The following is a 22,067-nucleotide window of genomic DNA, read 5'->3' as shown; positions in this document are numbered from 1 at the left end:
TCCTACTCACCCTTGGTAGGCCGGAACGATCTCAGCCGAGGGGTGTGGGCATTCAAGGTATATTCAAGTGGGGACACGACAGGTATTAGTCTGTAAGAGGGGGGTTAAAAACACGAGTTAGGGCCTAGGGCTGCTACTATGACGTGGTTGCATAGACACCATGTGGCGGCAGTGATCGGTTGTGGGGCTGGTTATGAACTGGAGGGTGAGACCGGTTACATGGTTGTGACAATGGTGGAAGGCTTATGTGCTCAATTATTGGTGAGAGCGTGAAAACAAAACTCAGCGTCAATTGTGGTGGAATTACTGAACGCCATACGTCGCCAAAGGTGCAGCGGTCCACGGGAGGTGGACATGTACGATTTATAGAAAGTGTTGGCTGCTGCGGCCGTGGGTGCTAAGACAGATCGCAGAGTTCCTGGGTGGCCAACAACAGGATGCGAAACCTGATGCTTCCTAGTGCCGACGTGTGCTGTGTTGACGAGGTGTGCCATTAATGCGGAGATCGCGTCCGGCCGATAAACGTGAATATCGGATGTGAGAGTGTGTTATTAGAAAATGCCTGCTTGTGTAGCCGTCAGCCGCATAGATGACAGCCCTACCAGTAATGTGGCGATCTAAGCAGGGCCACCATGCATGATCGTTATTTAAGAGTGGATCCAAGGTGCGGCGTACCCGCTCCTCTCAAGTGGCTATCTCTGGTCCGAGAAGTGTTACATCAGTTAATGTGATTTTAAAACTTTGTGAAGTAAAACCGATCGTGCGTTGGGACACTAAATTCTAAAAAGTGGGTACAAAGTGTGACGTCACATCTCCTATAGAGTGGCTTACTCTGGGCCATAAAGCGTGATCGAAATAATGTGATTTATAAAACTATGTGAATTGCAACAATCGTTTTGCGGAGACACGATGCCGCCAAAGTGCTCCTGTGTGTCAGCCTCAAGCAGCTCTAATAGTGTGGCTGTATAGGTTCTGCTAGTTGCTCGCCTGTTGATTTCGCTAGTCAGGAGTGGGGAGGACGGGCAGTGGTCCCGTCTATCATCTGGAACGACTCAGATTACGAGCAGCGCGGTTGAACATTAATATATACATGGGGAATTACGTTCTATTACAACCGCATACACGTCGCTACAGCGAGTTAAGTTGCTAAGCAACAACGCTTTCTGTGCTGCTGTCATGTATAACTCTCTGAGCGTGAGCGGACAATAAAGCATTTGAAAAAGCCTGCATGTAAAAAGCTACATGTGAGGTACATAAATGTGGATGCAGCTTTTTGTACAGACAATGATAATGACATAATGTATGTATCCTAGGCAGGCTGTCAATTTTGTCATAGATATATATACAGTGCTGCGGAATGCATACGGTAAGCGCAGTAAAAAAGATATTCTTCATTGCATATACAATTCATGTTGATAAAGGCTATGTGTCCAGACAATGATAACATACACAGTGTGTACTGGGCAGGCCATCGATTTAGTCACTGATATATATACAGTATTATATAATGCATATGGTAAGCTCAGTCAAGAAGATATATTGCATATAGACATGATTCAAGGTAATCAAAATTGGCTGTACATGAAGATTTTAAGTAAAGCGTATAGGCCAGCAGGGTCTCAATTATGACAATTAATATGAATACTGTGGTTCGTTTTTTAACTATGATACACGAGAACAGATGTACATATCCATCAGTGATTACAGGTGATCAAGACATTTTAAGTGCAATGAGTACAGTCATTAATGATTAGATGTCACGTATTGATGTATGAACAGAGAAACATGTTTGGACAGTGTGGTTGCGGTGTGTCCCACATATGGTTGGTCTTGATGTACTAAAGGTAGTGTGGACCTATTTTTATGTTGGACAAAGCTAGACGAGGTGAGGTACACCATTCGCTCTAGGCTGCCTACAATGTTGAGGACAAGAGGGCTTCTACAGTAAGCCCATCTGGCTATTTCCTCTTGTTTGTTGAGTCCATTTGCCACTGTATTTAACGTATGTACCATTTACACTCCTTCAGATTTAAAGCTGCAGAGATGGAGCCACCCCTGGGGTTAATGACAATCTTCTCCACCACCCTCCACCTGATGCTTTCAGGAGGATGGTTCATGGTGAGGAAATGTTCCACGAGTGGGGCACATTGCACCTTGCATCTGATTCTGCTCATGTGCTGTAACATTCTAGACTTAACCTTTTGGGTTGTCTTGCCAATGTACGGTGTGTTACAGGGGCAAAAAATGATGTAGATGACATTGACGCTGTTGCAGTTTGTGAAAGTAGGTAGTTTGTAGGATTTATTATTATGCATAAGTGTTGAGCCTTCAATGCACAAGGGACAAGCTTTGCATGTGCCACATTTGAAATGTCCCCATATGGGTGGGAGTCCCAGTTGACTTCGCAGGTCTGGTTGTTTCGGGGGTTCCAGGTAGGCCTTCACTACATTGTCCTTCAAGATCCTGCCCCTTTTGAAGGCAAACAGGGGGTTTTCCTTTGTATTGAGTTCAGAGGCCACCAGATTCCAATATTTTTTGACAATCTTTTTGATGTTGTTGCTTTTTGAGTGGAAAGATGTCACACACACAATGTTGTCAGTACCAGTTTTCTGTCCTTGGGTTGCAGTAGTTGGTCTCTAGGGCACTACCATTCACAATAGGCCATCACCCCAACTTGTGTTTAGCCAGCATGGAACTTGTATAACACTACTAAAACTCTTTACAGCCGTATGTTACTTTTTCTAAATATCAAATGGTGGATTACAGAGGCACATATTGACACTAGATTACTCTGCATCATGTAGAAAAGAAGACAGGTGACCTGGATGCATATAGGCCCAAAAATCCTAATGATATGTGTTCAAATGTATTACTTGTGGATCTTGGGCAAGCAGAAGCAGATTTTTGAAAATGGCGTTCTTTAGTTTAATCAAGCTGGCTTTTGACAGGATTCTGTACCAAACAAGAAGAGAAGCAAAATCTACATCTTTATGTAGCATTCCTTTGGCCTGTCCAGGCTTTTGATTCTGTGACTCAAAACAACTGTTGTCAAAATATGGACAAGTTGGGGATTGACATGGGTTTGATATCTTTAATTGGGATTTTGTACAATGATACCTCAAGAACTGTACCCATGGCCTGGAGAGGGCATTTAGTTATTCTCAAAATGACAAGGAAGGGGGTGGGATAGGGATGTGGGTGGGCTTCTGTACTATTTTTTCTCAACATCAGTGAATTTTCCTATGGCGAGAATGACTGGGTTAAGGATGTGTCCTTATAAAGTAAAAGTGATGCCCTCCTCCATGCAGATTATACAGCCCAGGGTATGCATTATGGATACGGTGCACTGTTCTATTCTGTGCCGCCATGCACAATTACATCTATGTGCAGAACAGGACAGATTGAGAAGAGGCACATTTCTACAGTGGGCAACTTTGTGTGGTGCGCGAGATGTAGACAAAGAGGATTTAAAGGGGTACTATGTTATTATACATTATTCCGCTGTAATGTTGCTTCTGAAAATATCTTTCGTGGTTGGTGGGTACTTCAATTTCTGTTCTACGCCAGTTGAGGTTGTGGGTGGAGCCATTAGAGTAAGTGGGTGGAGTCAGTGGAGAAAGAGGGTGGGGTCGAGGGAAGTGGATGTGACCTCCTACAAACATTTGAGCACCTGGACTAAATATTTTACAAATTAAGCACTGACAAACGCCCATCCTTTTCTGTGGTACAATTACCTCCTCTCTGGAGAAATGTTTGAGACAAGGGCATTTGATCTGCCGCTTTGTAAGTAAAAGTCTGCTCCTAATTTTAGGCTAAACAGCCATCGCAGATTGGTGACCAAAGCAATAATTATATATCAGATCTAATATAGATATAAATGTCGGGGATGAAGCACATAACACTTTCCATTTGTAAATACCATTTCTGTCCACAATTCCAATATTATGATCAAAAGATTCAGGCATTGCAGACCTTCCAATTCCATAGACTATAAATATGACTGTGAAAATTTGGAGAGGGTGAGCTAGCATTCTCAGTTTTTGGAACATCGCCATTTTCCAGGGAGTGGCCAATGCAAAGCCCTACCTTTTTAATATTCACATACATTACTTACGTTTGCATTGCTTTTCCACACACTAACTACATTTCTAAACTAACATCTAAACAAGTAGATGTAAGTGGTGCACTTTGCACATAAATGTGCTCTAATCACCCCATTTATTTTCGGCGCGCGGGAAGGGATTTCTTCACATGCAAACTGTCTTCCGTGCTTAGAACATTATTCCTAACCCCATTATTCGAATTACACAGGAGAAGAAATAAAGAAAGCGGACATACCCACAAAAATGTAGAAAAGTTATAGACATTTTACTTGACATGATTTGTAAAGGAAAAACAATCAAAAATCCCTGCACATAGTAGTCGCATGGCGGCAGAATTTTCATTCTTTTTTGGGCTGAACCTTGTTCATTATTAATAGTTTGAAGTATGCGCCGAAACATTACAAAAGTAGAAGACATTGTTATAATAAGGACAGTCACTTGGTTGTTTAGTAGAGGGGTTCCAGTCATAACCTGCTTATGCTTTCTAAATAAGAATAAATGGTAACTCACGTGTTCCGAAGAATTGTGGAATCTTCATACATCTGTTAAAAAATCAGAAATGAAAGCTTTAGCCGTGATTTATTTACAAAAACCATGTCAACACCCTCTCGCCCATTTAACGTCAACCGCATGTTCAAAAACGCCTTTCATGCCCTTAATGGATGTACGCAGCAGCTGCGGGGCCTCGGGTCGCTGACAGGCGGCCGCCCTATCAGGTTACTCCTGTGAACACGCGCCAACGTTGCGCCGCATTCCAGTCAGCTGAGCTGCGGGCCCAAACCACGAGGTATGTGCTCGGCACCGGCCCCACAGTGCTGGGAGGGATCCCGCTGTCTGATTAGTGGTCACTCTTGAGCCTTTAATCCTACTGACAACCTGGTAGCAAACCTTCCTCTCGAGTCACCAAATACCCAAAAAAGGCGCGTATGTACTTCAACATGTCTGCGTTGACTTGACAATATGACCACTATCACAGAGTGGTCATCGGCAGGTCACGAGTTCGAATGTCGGTCAGGTCAGCCCAACCTTCCATACTCTCGGAGTTCAGCAAATTGATTATGTTGAACTGAATAACTAGCATCTGTTATTCACATGTTATCAAAACAAAATGTGCATGCATTTTACGGTGATAAACATCGTTTCAGAATTTACCAATAAGCACTCATTGGTTCTTCGGTATGTTTGTATAGAATGCTGCTTTTAAGCCTTCTAGTAATCCTTTATTTAATACCGAAAGTCTAAAAGAGGGAATAGGAGATGCGAATTTATATTTGTTAATGTATAAGCCCAAAGGCTAACCCTCTGGTGTTGTAAACCATCTCCCTCTCCTGCATACGTCGGGTGGTCAAAGAATTGCAAAATGGACGCTTTTTAGAACACTTGTGCCAGTGCTTAATTTGTTTAAAAAAAAGTGCATGGGCTCAAAGTTTGCTCAGAATCTCGTGGCTGGCATTATTGAAGTGGCGAATACTGAGGTTGGAAGTCTTGATTCCACTTTGTGTCCCTATTCCCATATTAGACACACCCAACCTTTTATCTCACTCTTGGGTGCACTATTTCATCCCTGCTTTCTCTATTGGCCACAGTTTTTCTGTCATTTCTTCCTGCTTCTTTTCCCCTCTTGTGTTTTTCTTTCTCTGAATCAAAGTCTGTTCAGGAAAAATGAGTGCCAGTCCCCAAAAATGAGTACCGGCAAGCAGTGGCTTAATAAAACTTGAGGGACCCCCCATGCAAAGTACATGGATGCCAACGCTGGACTGGGAATGCAAACCAGCCCTGGCAATTAACTCTGTCTGGCCCCAGGGGGGTGTGGGGTTGCCGGTGGAAACACTGCTGCAAAACTGGCCCCCAGTACCAAAAACGCCCCCACCGGTCTAAAAACGGCCCCCACCCTTCCGGCCCAGCGGGGAAAACATGCGGTGCCTGCTACAGCCAGTCCGGCCCTGTTTAAGCGCCCCCATGCTCCAGACCCATTCAGGAGCTCTCAGCCGCAGCCTGTTCACAGTGCCAGAGGAGGCCCCCTGAAGCTCGGGCCCCTCCGCACTGAGGGGGCTATTGTTACGCCACTGCCGGTGAGCCGCTTCTGGAACACTCATGTTATGTTATGTTAAAATTTTTATACCGCGCACATACACCGAAACGGTTTCTTGGCGCTCAGCATAGATTAAACACTGCCTGGTGCCCAGAGCAGCCTAAACTCTATAACACCATTAGAAACAATGGGGTTACCCAGTTATGTACAGAACCTGGGGAATACTGCAGTAAACGAACAATGGTTCTGCTACTTATCTCTCTCGGAATATGTTACTAATCGACTTAAGGCCCCTATAATGGGCTATCCATTCAATGTGACACAACATATTGCTTCCAAACAATTGGTTATCAATCCCAATGGGATTGATAACCAATTGTTTGGAAGCAATATTTTAGTAGCAGAACCATTGTTCGTTTACTAAACTCTATAACACTCATATTATCTCCTATTCAATCTTCTTTTATGTTTCAAACTTATACATACTCATCCTTTCTAATGATGCAAAAGCTTTAGCAACGCAGTACTCTAAGTCAGGGGCGGAACCACCTTTGTCCTCTGTGTGCCCTTACAAGTAAGGGAGTACAACCTGCTAAGACTTGTTTGTTGGTATCTTTTTGATATCATGCACAGGCCTAAATACGTTTTGAGCACACTGCAGCCCTCTCTAAGAGTTAAAAGTTATAAAGTTATGATACGTTGCAAAGGAGGTTTGAAGCAAGAACAGAGAAAGACAATCCACTCATGGGTCTGTTCTCAGCTTATTAACAACAAGCAGATAGCATTGCAGGATCAGGAATCCCTGATATTTATGTAGGAAACACACATACAGCCAGATTCATGAAAACCGAAATCTACGATTTCTAAATAGCGATTAATACCGAATCGCTATTTAGAAATCGCAGAATGGGATTCATCAAAAACTGCGAGAAAATAAAGCGAATTGCAACCGTCCGCAAAAGGCGATAGCGATTTTTCAAATTCGCAGAAAAATCGCTAAATCCGTCCATATCCGTGTAGGAATAGCGATCTCGCAATTAGCGAGATCGTAAATTGCGATCTCGCTAATAGCGAGATCGCAAAAATGGGAAGTCGCATTTCGAGCACAGTGATGACATCACAACCAGGAAGCAGGCAGTTCCCTCCCCCATTGAGAACACTGAGGCAGAGATTGAAGCAGCACCACACAGAGCTCCTCTCAAAACACCTCCAGACTTGGATATTTTGGATATTTCAGACTGCAGCTATGCCACAGGATGCAGCAGCAGGGCCCAGTGACACCGGCCGCAAAAGCAAGATAAAATTTTCTGAGCAGGAGCTGGAGCATCTAATCGATGGAGTCTGCCATGACCACAACAAACTATTTGGCAAGGACTCCAGGAGGGTGCCTGAGGCCGAGAAACGGCGACTGTGGCTGCGCATCCGCGCCAGAGTCAACGCAGTGGGAGTAACACAGAGGTCCATAGACGACCTCAAAAAGAGGTGGTACGACCTCCGAGGTCGTGCCAAGGAGAGGGTGGCTGAGTGGCTGGGTGAGAGCCTTGTCACTGGAGGGGGAGATCCAACAGTCCCTCCCAACACCCCCTTGGAGGATCGTGTGGAGGACACACTGCAGCGTGAGGCATGTGGTGGGGTTATCCCTCTGGACTCATCCCGACCCACCCAAGACAGCCAAGGTAAGTGGCATGCGACTGCGACCCTGTCCTCTAACAATGGCCATGACCCTATAGCCTCCCATGATCAACCCCAGTCATGCAGCCCATGCACATCAGAACATGCCCTATTGCATTGTGGGACATGTAGTCTGCCCACAACTTACAAAAACTCCAATGCAGCCAGACATGTCCCAATGTCCGCAATGCAACAGCCAGTCAGGGAATGGTAGCCAGCATGCATGTACAAACTGCACATGTCAAAGAGACATGCAATTAATCTACGTCCACTTTCCATCACAGGTGGCGCAGATAACACCAGCAGTGACAGCGAGAGGCTGCAGATAGATGAGGAACCAGAGGAGCCTGAGGGTGAGGAGGAGCAAACATCCACACAACAAGCTCCATCTGGCCAAGCACCAGTGCCACCATGCAGACCACCACCAGCAACGCCAGCTCCATCAGGCACAGCACCAGTGCCACCATGCAGACCACCACCAGCAACGCCAGCTCCATCAGGCACAGCACCAGTGCCACCATGCAGACCACCACCAGCAACGCCAGCTCCATCAGGCACAGCACCAGTGCCAGCTGCAAGACCCATCCCAGTGGCACCATCAACATCAGGTGCTGCTAGACCTGCGACACAGCGCACACCCACTGTGGGCAGCCGCACAGCAGGCATGTCAGGGAGCCGCAGGAGAGTACAGCACGCACCGGCAGGAGGGCGATGGCTGTGCGTGTGCCAGGGCTCAGTATTGAGCGCCGCATGCTGCGCGTGCACCAATTGCAGGCACGACGCCAAGGTGCCATACAACTGCAGCTCCACAACATAGGCAGAAATGTTGCCAATGTGTCTGATCGAATTGACCGGATGACAACTGCCATGGAGGCAAACACTGCGGCCATCATCAGCCAGCGCAACATCGCCCGCCGCCGCCACCGCCAGCTACTCACGCGCCTCTCGGCCTACACGCGTTCCAACTACGTGATAGGAAATGCCACCTCCCAGCTGTCCCGTCGGTGTCTGGCAATGCGGCTGCAGATGGTACAATGCAGCGAGGACTTGGCACGTGTACTTGAGCATGTGACCAGTGCTGTCCTGGCTCTACAACCAACTGGCCCAGCCAATGCTGGTGGGGATGACACAAGCGAGGAGACATCGAGTGTCAGCAGCCTGTCTGCAACACAGGTCGGCGTCCTACGCCACAGCAGCAGGCCCAGTGTGGGATCAAGTGCCCTGCTGGAGGAGGAGCCTGAGAGGTGACTGGGTGCTGTGCGCCAGAGGCGCACATGACATTTCAATCCATGGGCAGGGACATGCTGCTGACATAAGCATGTCTTGTCTAAAACATTGAGCAGTATGGCGCAATACTCCTCACATGTAAATCATAACAATTATTCCATATTATTGTCCTATCAACTATAATATTTATTCAAGCATTGAACATCGGACTCCTGTCATTATTTCCATTGTCATGCATTTGTGAAGTGTTGGGTGAGGAGAGTGGGTGCACTAGAAACAGTTCATTGTGATGTGGTTGTGCCGCCTGTGTCCTTCAGCTGGATCTTCCCCGCGTGCATGACGCGCATGTGCAGGTGGCCGGTCGTCCCCTTCCGACTCACTGCCAGATATCTCTACAGGAATCCGGCGCTTGGTAGCAATGTTGTGTAGTATTGCACACACAGCCACAATGCGGCAGCAGACATCAGGACTGTAGTACATGGCCCCACCAGTCTTGTGAAGTATGCGGAATCTGCTCTTCAGTAGCCCAAATGTCCTCTCAATGCAATTCCTTGTGCGTATGTGTGCTACATTGTAACGCCGTTGCTGTGGTGTAGCAGGGTTGAGGTATGGGGTGAGGAGGTATTCACGGAGAGCGTAGCCACTGTCACCTGAATGAGAGGAGCAGAGGGTGAGTGCCTGTGCAGCGCAGCTAGTTCATCACAGTGTAACATTGTGGGGCAAGTGTACTTACCAAGTAGGTGTCCTTCACCAAAGTCTCCCCTGGCCAGTCGTGTGTGGAGGCCGTAGTGCCGGAATATGAAGGAGTCATGTGTGCTCCCCGGGTACTGTGCCACTATGTCCGTGATGTCTGTCTTGGCATTGCACACCATCTGGATGTTGAGGGAGTGGTAGGACTTGCGGTTGCGGTACATGTATTCCGTTTGTGCTGGTGGGCAGATGTGGATGTGGGTACAGTCAATGCATCCTATCACATGTGGAAATTGCGCTACATTGTAGAATTGATGCTTGGTCTCATCCAAGTCCTGTTGGCTGGTGGGGAATTTTATGTGCTGGTGTAGCTGGGTCAGCATTGCATCTAGGAAACTCCTTAGGCAGCGGGACATGGTGGGCTGGGATATCCCCCCAGCAGCGGCAACTATCCCCTGGAAGCTTCCGGAGGCCAGAAGGTGCAGGCTGCACAATACCTGGACATGTGTGGGCACGGCATTGGTCCGCCTTGTTGGGTGCTGCATCAGGGGGTCCAGGTCCTGTATTAGCTTGATGATCATTGGCCCATTCAGGCGGTACTTAGCGTATATTTGCTCTCTGGTTTGGCCCAGCAGGGTGACCCGCTGGCGGAATATCCTCTCCTGGATCCTGCGTCTGTTCCGTGCAGCTCGCTGTAGCCTTCGCCGCCTGACCACCATGTACAGTCCTGGCATTGTGAGAGTCCTAATGCTGCAGCTGCATCTCCTTAAGTGTGTTTGGTCAGGCCAGCACCTGTTGCTAATTGGGAAACGGTTTTTCAAACATTTTTTTTTTTACTTTGATGGTTACCACCTGCTTTGGGTTGTCCTTAAATTGCGCCTCGCAAACAGCGATTTTTGGGTTTTTCGCAAATTGCGATTTTTCTTGAATAGCGATTGCGATTGTATTGCGAATTCGCATACTTATTCGCAGAATCCGTGGTTTCTCGCATTTCCTGAATCGCCATTGGGCTACTACCGGGATTCTGCGAATTCTTTTGCGAATTCGCTATTATGTCTTAACGAATTCGCTAATTAATTTTTTTCTTGAATACCTTTTTTTAGAATTGCCATCGCAATTACTTTTTCGCAGCTATTGCGATCGCAATTTAGCTTCATGAATCTGGCTGTTTGTGCATAGTGAACTGGGATACAAAATGTAAACCGCACATGGACCAGACAAAGATATGTAAGAGAAAATTGCCCTTCTCTGGCAACCACTGCAAGAATTGCATACTTCAGATTGCACTCCACTTAATTTTAGGAACACAATGGATCACAACCAACTAATGAATGAGCTTGACAGAGAATTGGCAAGCCCACACCAGGAACACGTTATGCAACTCACAACTGCACAATGCTATAGAAAGGAAGCAATGCTGTTATATTTTTTTTCAGTACAAAAAACCCCAGAAGGAGTCCAGAGCGCTGCACTGCTCAATATAACTTATTCACATGGGTTAAGCACTGCCATTCTCCCTAATTTATTTAGGCCATAGTTAGGTCTTTATCTGTTTCCTGCAGTTAATATGATGTTCAATTTATTTTAATTTCACTGAAAACTTTTTCCAGATGACAGTCGCTTGAATGCGAAAAACGGCGTCTGACAAGACATGGTAGGTGAAAACATGGAACAACTCAAGAGGACTGTTAGACCTGGCAGCTTTGGCGTGGTTTCGCCCTATCTTTTTGCCTTTACCTCCTGTATTTTTGATGCTGTGCTGGATTTCGTTTTTTGCTGGTTTAGATGCTTTGGGCACTTTGCCACTGCTGTTCAGTGTCAAAAAGTGGAGGATGATTGAAAATTCCACCAAAGTCTGGTTCCACCTGTATCATCTGCCAATTTTTCTAAATAAAAAAAAAGATAATTTTGAAAAATTTGAAAAATTTGAAAAATTGGCAGATGATACAGTTGGAATCAGACTTTGGTGGAATTTTCAATCATCCTCCACTTTTTGCATACCAACGTTCCAGAAACATCAAAAATCTATTGGAAGCTACACCCAGACAGCCTGCAGCCAATTACACCGGCACAAAACCATGTTTAAATTGCAGCCACTGCCACAATGTCATCAAAGGCAACTCGGTCAACCATCCAGCATCAGGAAAAAAGATCAAACTATTCACGAAAGCCACATGTGACTCAATGAATTTGGTATACTTGCTAAAATGCCTGTGCACCCTTCCGTACGTAGGCAAAACAGAGAGAAAAATAAAAGTTCGCATAACCGAGCATAAAAGTACCATCAGGAACAAAAATTTGAAATCACCACTCGCTGCACATTTTGTTTCCCATCAACATAACGTAAGCCAATTAAGATTCCTTGTTTTGGAGATTGTACCTATCAGATAGGGGATTGACAACAGAAAGAGACTCTTGCAGCGCGAAATAATCTGGATCAAGAGACTTGGCGCCTGCCAAGCAAAAGGTCTTAACGACAGGATGGAATATAGTTGTTTCCTTTAAAATTCCATGGATTACCAGTGTATTGTCTTTCTTCATACTTTGTTTACCAACTTTTCCTCTTGTTCCCCCTTTTTCTCTTTTTTTCCATTTTCCTTTATTTCCTTCTACCTTTTCCATCATTGAACTAAAAACACGATTTATGATTATTATGAAACATTGCCCTGAAAACAATCCTGTTTTCTCAGGCATTTCCTTGTTAGCTCCCTCGGTTTTCCCTCGCAGAGTTAAGTCTAGTCTCAGCGCCAGGAAGCCGCTTGGCCGCAGTGCGCTTTACCAAGTTTCTTTTTTCATTTCATTTCATTCCCAATTATGAATTGTTTACATTTCCACCAAAGATCTTTATTGTAAATCGCACATACACACTTCACTTCACGCACACTAGTTGTTATGGGCGCACACATGCCCTATTTGTGATGGTTGCATTGTAATCTCTAGTAGGGTGCACATTGGGAACACCAACACGGGTCTTTTTCTTCAAATCACCAACTTTATCAACACTCGAGTTTTCAACATACATTCCAATATGGCCGACCCGAGTGAGTCCACCGTCCCTGGTTTTAATATGGATAACTAACATTCAGTCTTTAGCTATTACATCCTTATGTTATTGAAGTATCGAACATACCCACTGTTACATACATTACACACTTTACGAACCGCGGGCCGGTCACGCATATTGATATTCATTAGTTTCTTGGTACGGTGACATCAATTCCCGTTCCAACATGGCCGACACCTCGTAAGTCCCCTGTTTATGTTTATGTAAGCGTCGGTAACATTTCCTTGTTAAGAACACCGTCTCGGCGAGCAAATGCACACGCCGACGACAACTTGACACACAACACGGACAAGCGTGACCTGTAACTCTTCACCGGTAAGAGCAATCGCTCGTTCACTCGTTTTTTCACCATCCATTTTTTCGCCACCGATTGCATACGGTGGAGGCCACTTGTTTAAGCATTCGATTTACATCACAAACCCAGGGTGTACAACGTATACTTTTGTTAATACCACGGACACTGCATGGTATGATTCTCACCTACCCTCTGACTAGGGTCCTACGAACATGAGGTCCCGTTAAACACCCCGATTTACTCATTTACGGATTAATTTCTTGAAGTGTACACGTTTATCATTTTTTACTGCACCTTCCGATTGTTCATCATCAGCTTCGAACCACATAGTCACTTAATTACAACTCAGTACTGTTTATACGCATTTGAGGTAGAGTCCCCACTCCTGAACATTATACATTTTACTTTTAGATTGTGTACCAGTCCCCCGATGAAGGGCAGGAGTCCCGAAATGCATAGGGACGCATCTTTCACAATCGGATGAATTGTCAATGAATTAATGACATTGTGATTTAAATCACATTCAGATTAAATCAATCTTGAATGAACATAATTGAATAAATCATGTGATGAACTTCAACAAATATGGATTTATCACTCATTGATACGAAATGTAAACCAATGTTTTAAGAGACAACGTCTCCACAGGATTGCCACCAAGGGCACAGTGTCGTTTGGTTCGACACTGCATCTTGTTTTGTTCAAATTTGGTTCCCCCCAAGGTCAGGAGGGGTCTACCCAGTGGCACCCAGAAGATAACAACATTCAAATAGATTAAACCATTGTTTACACGCATCAAACAAGGAGTGCTGCACATTGCACCGACATTCTCGCCTCTGGAAGTTGTGCCTGTGCTGGGAAGCTGGAAACCAAGACTTGAGAGACTTTGCTACAGAAAAGTTATCGAATCGCTCGCTTGCGGAGCGCATCCCCGACAGTGCGAGTAAATTCTCGCCGCTACGGAGGTCGAGAGCGTCGCAGCGCCTGTTTCCGCTGCCGAAGACGTCGAATCCTTCGTTTGCGGGAAGATCACCATCGCTGCGAGCATCGTCGCAGAGCCTGTCATCGCTGGGTGAGATCGCCGCACCGCTTGCTTGCGGACCGCATCATGTCGCTGCGAGAGTCGTCGCAGAGCCATCGCATCGAGGAGCTGCAAGAGGAAGATCGCCGCTGGATCACACATCGTCCCCCAGGAGATCGTCGCAGCCCCTACAGATCATCGCATCGTGCCTTTGCGAGACCAAACTTCCTATGGAACCTCCGCACCGGAATCCATACAAGTCATCGCCTTCCTCCCCATAAAGACCGGATTCGTCGCAACACGCCCGCTGCTGCAGCAGGACTGTCGCCAACGCCTCCCCATGGTCTCGGGAGCAACGCATCGCTTGTTTTCCACCGCACCAGCTTCTGCTTTAGAACTATGTCGCACTTAAAGGTACTGTTGGCTAAACGTGACGCAACTGTGAACTTTTCACACAACTGTGGATTATTTTTATCGCAACTTTAACCCCTTCAGCGCTAATGACAAGGGTAACTCGTCATGGAGTTTCCATTGATTTCAATGGAAAGTCAATGGAGGCTTAGTAAACCCCTTAGCATCCAAGTGGTTAAGAACTCTTTCGCAACCATATTCTTGAACTGTGTATGTTGGATTTTTGTAATTTGGTCTTGTGTAGTTTAGATGAAATACCTTTATTTTTCTAAACTGTTGTGGAGTCAGTTTGTGGTTTTTTCACTGTGTTACTGTGAGTGTTGGTACAAATACTTTACACATTGCCTTTGATAAGCCTGACTGCTTGTGCCAAGCTACCAAGGAGGTGAGCAGAGGTTATCTAAAGAGTGTTTTCTCCTTACCCTGACTAGAAGCAAGGGTCCCTATTTGGACAGTGGTACCTACCTCTGCCAACTAGAGACCCCCAGTTCTAACATTGTTGGTCAGCGGTGGGATTTGAACTTGTATTTGTACTAGACCCACAGTGATTGGTGTACATCACTAGTGAGTGCAGACCACTACGCCACCGCATACTACTGTTTTTTTTGGTTGGTTCTATTTTTGAGTAACTCTTCAAAGCATCATGTCCATCGTGGTTCCTTGGTCAGATCATGTGCTCCTGTCTTTTGATTGGTCCCCTTCGGACCTGGTAGCTCCGGCCATAACAACCAAACGAATGAGTCGTATCTGGTCTAAACTGCCTTTGGAGGAATGGGTTACCAATCTTAGCCAGACTATTCCAGCTATCAGTACTAATCCAGTAGTGGCAAATGCATCTTTTGATAACTGGATGGAATCTTCTTTGGAGGTTATCCTCCCGAAGACAGAAGTCTGTCATCGCATTGGAGCTAATAAAAAAGCATGGTACACCCCGGAATTAAAAATGCTTAAGCAATCTTGCAAACAGTTGGAAAGGAAGTGGAGGAAGGGCTTCTCAGTGGTTGATAAAAGTAATTACAGAGCTGCCCTTCGATCTTACAAAAACAAAATAAAATCCACACAATCCAGTTATTACTCGGATAAGATCACCTCTGCTTCCAATTCCCCTAGGGAAATCTTTAAAATATTCAAATCTCTGGTTTCTCCGGTAGGCCCCTTCACAGGACCATCTAACGCACAGAATCGGTGTGAGGAGCTAGCAACTTTTTTTGCGGCCAAAGTCTTTAATATATACTCGAAATTTCATCAGGTAGAATCCATACTACCTCTTGCCCCTCCGGTAGGACTGATGAGACTAGAAGAATTCACTCCCCAGGATCTATCCACTCTCCAGCATCTGCTGGGGAACCTCAAATCGGGGTCCCCAGCTGATGTCGTACCACCTAATATTCTTAATAAAGCCTCAGAAACTGTTTCTCCAGTCTTGCGAGATGTGATTAACTGCTCCTTTGCAGCAGGGATGGTACCTTCCCCTGGAAAAAGGCAAACGTGAAGGCACTCTTTTTTTTTTTTGTAAATCTTTTTATTATTATGGCACAAGAGGAAAATATACATAGACATAACGGGTGTCAATGAATGAAGTACAACACAGTCGTGGACGGGCAAATTAAGGTACGAAATAGTGTACAGTCATAAGCAACAGAAAATCAAATGCAGCGTGAACCAAAAGCAAGCATTGGACAGCACCGACAGCCATCACCAATCAACAACACCCGCCCACCAGAAGTACAGGATATACGGAGCAAACATGGGACACCCGAATGCTCTGTAGGGAAAAAACAGGAGAATACGCACACATCTCTTGTGAAGAAGGAAAAGGGGAAATAGAAAGGTCATAGAAAATAACAAAGAAAAATAAAAAATCCCCCCCCACCCTACACCCCTGCCGATGGCTACGACCTAACCCCACTAGCAGCATGCCTGTCGCCCCTTAAACTACACCCCAAGGAAGGGAAAAAAGATGGAGGAGGAGAACGTAACAAATCAATAAGAGCCCCCTGACTCCCATCCCCCGGCAATGAGCAAACACCCCATACCAGAACGTTAGGCAAATTATAGCAAATCGAGAGACATTTCGTAGGGGAATAGCAAGCAAAAAGGGGAACATCCCGCCCGATCCCCGGCACCACAGAAGCATCAAATCCGTCCCGCATACAGCAGACAAAGAAGTCAAACACTCAGAACCACGCCTGGCTCTCGCTCCCATAGATGTAACCCAACAAAGACAAAGGAAATATTGCTTCAATGTCCAATCAAATTCAACTCCAACCCGCACAGTCCATCACGGAGACCCCTTCAAGTACTAATGAGTTGTTGCAATTTCACACGAAGCAAACTGGGGAATAATGAACAATTGGCATACAATAATGCAAGTCATACAGTGCCACATGACGCTAGACGTAATACCATTATAAGCGTGTCCCACATTTTCACCGGTCAAACAAGCACTAGAAAGCACCAAAGCACTCAGCCCTGGCCCGTACGATCAAGTGAAGAGACAGAGTCCAGCTGGCCATCCGCCATTTTGGGTATTTCAGGAGACCAGGGCGACCAGGATAATCCGTGGGACCGCCCACGACAGCCGGGCGAGAACAACAATGTGAAAGCAAAGTCAATGTGAAAATGCACCCTGCACGACTGTAAGTCCCCAATGCGTGATATCTGGTACAATAACATCAAGTCCGGGAGAAGAGGGAGAGGCATCCCATCAATCCACAGCTGAAATGGCGGCAGTTGTCTCACAGCATCTAGTGATCCGTCAATCAGGCCAAAAGCGTCACCACCTGAACGATCCTCCCGCACAATAGCATCCAGAGCGCTCCCCACGGTCTGCATCTGATGTTGCAAGGCAAAATGCAAGTCCGATATGGCCACCATCACATCCCCCAGTCGCAGTTCCTTCGTCTCGCCCCCGGTAGCGGCAGTCGCGCCCTCCAGCAAAGCTCCGACACGCCAGGTCAACCCAAGGCAGGCGTCTGAGCGCACCATTTTCGTGGCCCCCGCAGGATAACACAGGATATATCCATTCAGTACGGTTTGCGCAGGGCACACCGGCACAGAATCACAGGCTGGGAGGGGGGTTGTCGTTACACGACCGCAAGAGGCAGCAGAGCAAGCATCACCATTGCTGCGGCAGCGTGCGGGAGTAGCCAGCAAAGATCGAGAAGATCCAAGACTCCATCTCCCCAGACCGGCACTTCCGGCGCACTACTTGCCGTTGTTGCATTCAGGGCCGGGCGCGTCATCACTCTAGACCCCGGCTTCAGGGAGGGGCGGGCCGCAAACATCGAGACAACGTATCTCCAGCTGGGAAGCCGTCAGAGCTCCCGGGCGCGCATGGATTTGCGCCGCTCCATCTCAGCCGCGCGGGAGGACTGCAAAGGCGCCGGTTAGGAAGCTGGTTGTGGTGGCGGGGGACAGCGGCCGACGGAGCCGAGAGTCCGAGCGGCCATCTTGGTCCGCGACCTGGCTCCTCCCCAAGGCACTCTTAAAGAAGCCCAATCTTGACCCAGAGGATTTGGCCAACTACCGTCCCATCTCCTTGCTACCGGGCGTGAGCAAATTGGCGGAAAAACATGCTAACATCTTATTATCCTCCTTTTTGGAAACCAATAATGTCCTACATCCTACCCAGACGGGTTTCAGATGTAAACAAGGCACAGAGACAGCTCTTATTGCAGTAATCGAAGAGGTGAGAAAAATCGTGGATACCGGAAGCTGCGCTGCCATTATTTTATTGGACCTAAGCGCAGCTTTCGATACTGTTAATCACTCAATAATGATGCAGAGGCTGAGTGAGGTTGGGATAACAGGGCTGGCCTTAAGTTGGCTGCAGTCCTTTCTCATGGACAGAACGTTTGCTTATTTTGAGGAAGGGGCAATGTCTAAACAGTTTCCTCTGCAGTATGGAGTCCCCCAGGGCTCCTCATTAAGTCCTACCATGTTCAATATATACATGAGGCCCTTGGCTCAGATGGCCCTACCCTGGGGGGTTGAGTTGGTCACCTACGACGACACACAGTTGGTAGTCGCCCTCTCCAGACATTATACTTCTGGCTCCAACCTCTCTGCATGCCTTTCTAAAGTCCTTGAATAGATGGACGCTTCATTTTTGAAGCTTAATGGTTCCAAGACCGAAATCATGATGCTTGGACACATGGCACCCACCAATTTAGATCTTTGGTGGCCGAGTTGTCTCGGGTTACCGCCCCTTCCCAAGAAACAAATTAAGAGTCTGGGTGTCTGGTTGGACCCCAACCTTAATTTTATGATACAGGCACGCAAGGTTGCGGCAACCTGTTATGGCATAATTAGGCTACTTAGAAAAATTTTAATTCTTCTCCCTTTTGTAGCCAGGCGTCTGTTGGTCCAATCGCTCATCTTGTCACGTTTGGACTACGCGAACGCAGTGTATTTGGGCGCCCCATTGGGAACTATTAAAGTTTTGCAAACAGTGCAAAATTGCGCCGCTCGTCTGCTTATGGAGGTGCCTAAACGTAGCTCGGCCAAATCCGCATTACATCAACTGCACTGGCTCCCAGTTCAGCAAAGGATTTGGTTTAAAGCTATGTGCACTGTCCATAAATCCATCTCTGACTCTGGGCCTGCTATACTTCAACCTATGTTTCAACTTCACCATATTCCACGGACCCTCAGATCAAATTACAAGAAGCTGCTAACAATCCCCATGATTAAAAGGACGAGGATGGGTGGCCGTCGTTTCTCTCTTCATGCTGCAAAGTTTTGGAACCAGCTCCCCGATGTCATCCGAGGGGAACCTAATTATCTTACTTTCAGGAAACAGTTAAAAACCTTTTTGTTTCCTTGAGCTGGAGGAATGACTAGGTACTCAATGCGCTGGGATGCATAAGGGTAGCATGCGTGATACAAATGCGTAATCATTCATTCATTCATTCATGTCTGTGAGTGGAAAGGCACCAGTGTGGAGGCAGAATTGGAATTGGAATTTGTCATTGAGGATTTGTATTCCTACAGAGCAAAAGATCTTAGGCAATTCTGCCAACAGTTTGAGTGCCCCATAAAGAGCGGCTACGGGAAGGAGGAACTGCAGAGAATCTTGAAGGCCCATTGGGAGGCACAAGAGGGAAATGATGCAAGTACAGGGAATGGTTTTCAAACCACAGATCTGCCTGTGGCTTCACCCAAGAAGAGTAACAAGAAAATCAAAGAGTGAGAGAATATGACTTGGAAGTCATGAGGATGAAAATGAAGCAATTGGAAGTAGAGAGGGCGGCGGAGGAGAGCAAAAATGCCCGTGCCCTGGAGGAAAATAAATTGCTTCTGGCTCACGAGTTGAGCATGAGAGAACTGGATCTGAAAGCCAAGGAGGTGGATTCCAGTTCAAATGTTGGCAGCGCGCAGCCAGTGCAGGGGGGTAAAGTATATATTCCCAAGGATCTGGTGCAGAATTATAATAGGAGTGAGGATATTTATGCCAGGTTTACTTCTTATGAAATTGCATTGAGAATGAATGGTGTGCCTGAGCAGCATTGGGGGGCGGGCCTGTGGAAACATTTTGAGGCTTCTGGGAGGAGTGCTCTAGAGCCCTTAGAGTTAGCAGGTGCCATGACCTACCCCAATATGAAGGAGGCCCTATGTCTCAGGTATGGACTTACTCCAGAGCAGTACAGACTGCAGTTTAGAAACTCCAAGAAGAGAGAGTCTGAGACTTGGATGGAATTTGTGAATTTGTACTCACGTGCACTGGAAGGTTGGATGAAGAACAGCAAGGTAACTGATTTTAAGGGGTTATTGCATGTAATCAGTTGGGAGCACTTGAGTAGTCTTTGTGTTCCAGAGCTGCGCCAGCATCTTTTAGACAGCAAGCTGACAGACCCTATTAGGCTTGATAAGGAGGTGGACCACTGGACCAGTACCAGGGTCCACAGAGGAATTGTGGGTACCACAGCCAAAGGTGGGCAGGGTCCCCAGCAGAAGAGTGGGGGGGGGGCAAGGGTAACCAAAAGGAGTTCACTAAAGGGCCCCAAAATAGTTCCCAGGGAAAGGAGTCCCAACCCACCAGACCTGGACAGCCATGGCCCCCCTAGGGGCAGAAGAGATAACCAAGGGCCCTTTGCATGCTATCACTGCAACGAGGTGGGCCACTTTTCATCCAGGTGTCCCAAGAAAAACCCAGCACCCACTGGTGCTCCCGCCTCAGGGTTAGCAAGTGTAGCTTTGGGAGGGGCTTTGGTCTCCAGTTGATGGGGGGAGCTAGCAGTTATGACCATTGTCTCTTTAGGAGACCAAGAGGTGGTCCAAGAAACCTTACTGCCCCCAACAATAAGAAATACGGGCAGAAGGTGACCATCAATGGGAGGGAGATAGAGGCTCTGAGAGACACAGGAGCCAGCGTGACATCCATGAGGTGTCAGTGGGTGTCTGAAGAGCAGTGTATCCCCAATGTACTCTGCCCGGTAGTTGCAGCTGATAGCTCAGTGTGCCTCTGCAAGGTGGCGCGTGTTCCCTTTGAGTGGGGGGGAGTCTCTTGTCTCTTGGAAGTTGTTATCAGTGATGCCTTGCCTGTAGACTGTCTGCTAGGGAATGGCCTGAAGAGTTCTCCATGGAAGGATGTAGAGCACCAAACTCATCTTGAGATGTTAGTGTTGCCTGCATGGATCTGTGTGACCACGCGCGCTATGGCAGACAGTAGGGTTGATTCAGCAGAACTGGAGCCTGAAACAGTGGCCCAGGGACCTGCCAAGAACAGAGGAGGCAGGGGGCATGGGAAACCCACCCCGTGGTTCCCACGGCCCAGGAGGAAGCAGAACCTGCGGGGGATGCCCTGGAGCCTACCGGGGAACAAGTGGCCGAACTTGGGGAACTGCCTGAGCTGACCCATTGGCAGTAAGAGTGTGGCCCCTCCAGGGAGGAGTTCTGCAAGGCGCAGAAGGAATGCATCTTTCTTGTTGGTATGCGGAAACAGGCCGCAGACCCGGCAGCAGGCCTAGGGGCCAAGGATCATTTCATTTACTGGGAAGATGATTTGCTTTATAGTAAGCATAAGTTCGCTGAGCCCGGTGCAGCCCATGTGCTGGTGGTACCCGAGCGCTTCAGGAACTTCCTAATGGGTCTGGCTCATGACGCGCCTCTCGCAGGACATCTGGGGCAAGACAAGACCCTACATAGGCTTGTCACCCACTTCCACTGGCCCCAGATGAGGAAGCACGCCGGGACATTCTGTAGGTCTTGCCGAACATGTCAGGCCAGTGGCAAGAGCAGAGGGAAGTGCAAGGCACCCCTCCAACCCTTTCCTGTGGTGAGCACCCCCTTCGAGCGGGTGGGCATCGACATCGTGAGGCCCCTGGACCCGAAGACAGTCTTAGGCAACAGGTTCATCCTGGTCTTGGTGGACCATGCCACCCGGTACCCAGAAGCAGTCCCTCTCAGGACAATCACAGCACCCGTGGTGGGCCGTGCATTGATGTGGATCTTCTCCCGTTGGGGTTCCCCAGAGAGGTGGTCTCCGACCGGGGTACCAACTTCATCTCTAGGTACATGAAGTCCCTGTGGGAGGAGTGTGGGGTAACTTA

The 22,067-nt window shown here is 47.2% G+C and overlaps 1 long non-coding RNA gene across 1 annotated transcript in view; it reads right to left on the bottom strand.

Annotated features, from left to right (window-relative positions):
- LOC144773384 (uncharacterized) overlaps positions 1-4,721 on the bottom strand; it is an 898,081-nt gene extending 893,360 nt beyond the window's left edge. Inside the window, exon 1 of the long non-coding RNA XR_013599969.1 lies at positions 4,614-4,721. This is a non-coding gene — a long non-coding RNA (uncharacterized LOC144773384). The remainder of the gene's footprint in view (positions 1-4,613) is intronic.
- Positions 4,722-22,067: the final 17,346 nt, after the last annotated feature.

Source organism: Lissotriton helveticus, chromosome 8, assembly GCF_964261635.1.
Source record: "Lissotriton helveticus chromosome 8, aLisHel1.1, whole genome shotgun sequence".
Classification (NCBI taxonomy): Eukaryota; Metazoa; Chordata; class Amphibia; order Caudata; family Salamandridae; genus Lissotriton; species Lissotriton helveticus.
The sequence above is the reverse complement of the archived record's forward strand: the minus strand, read 5'-3'. Positions and strand labels throughout refer to the sequence as shown.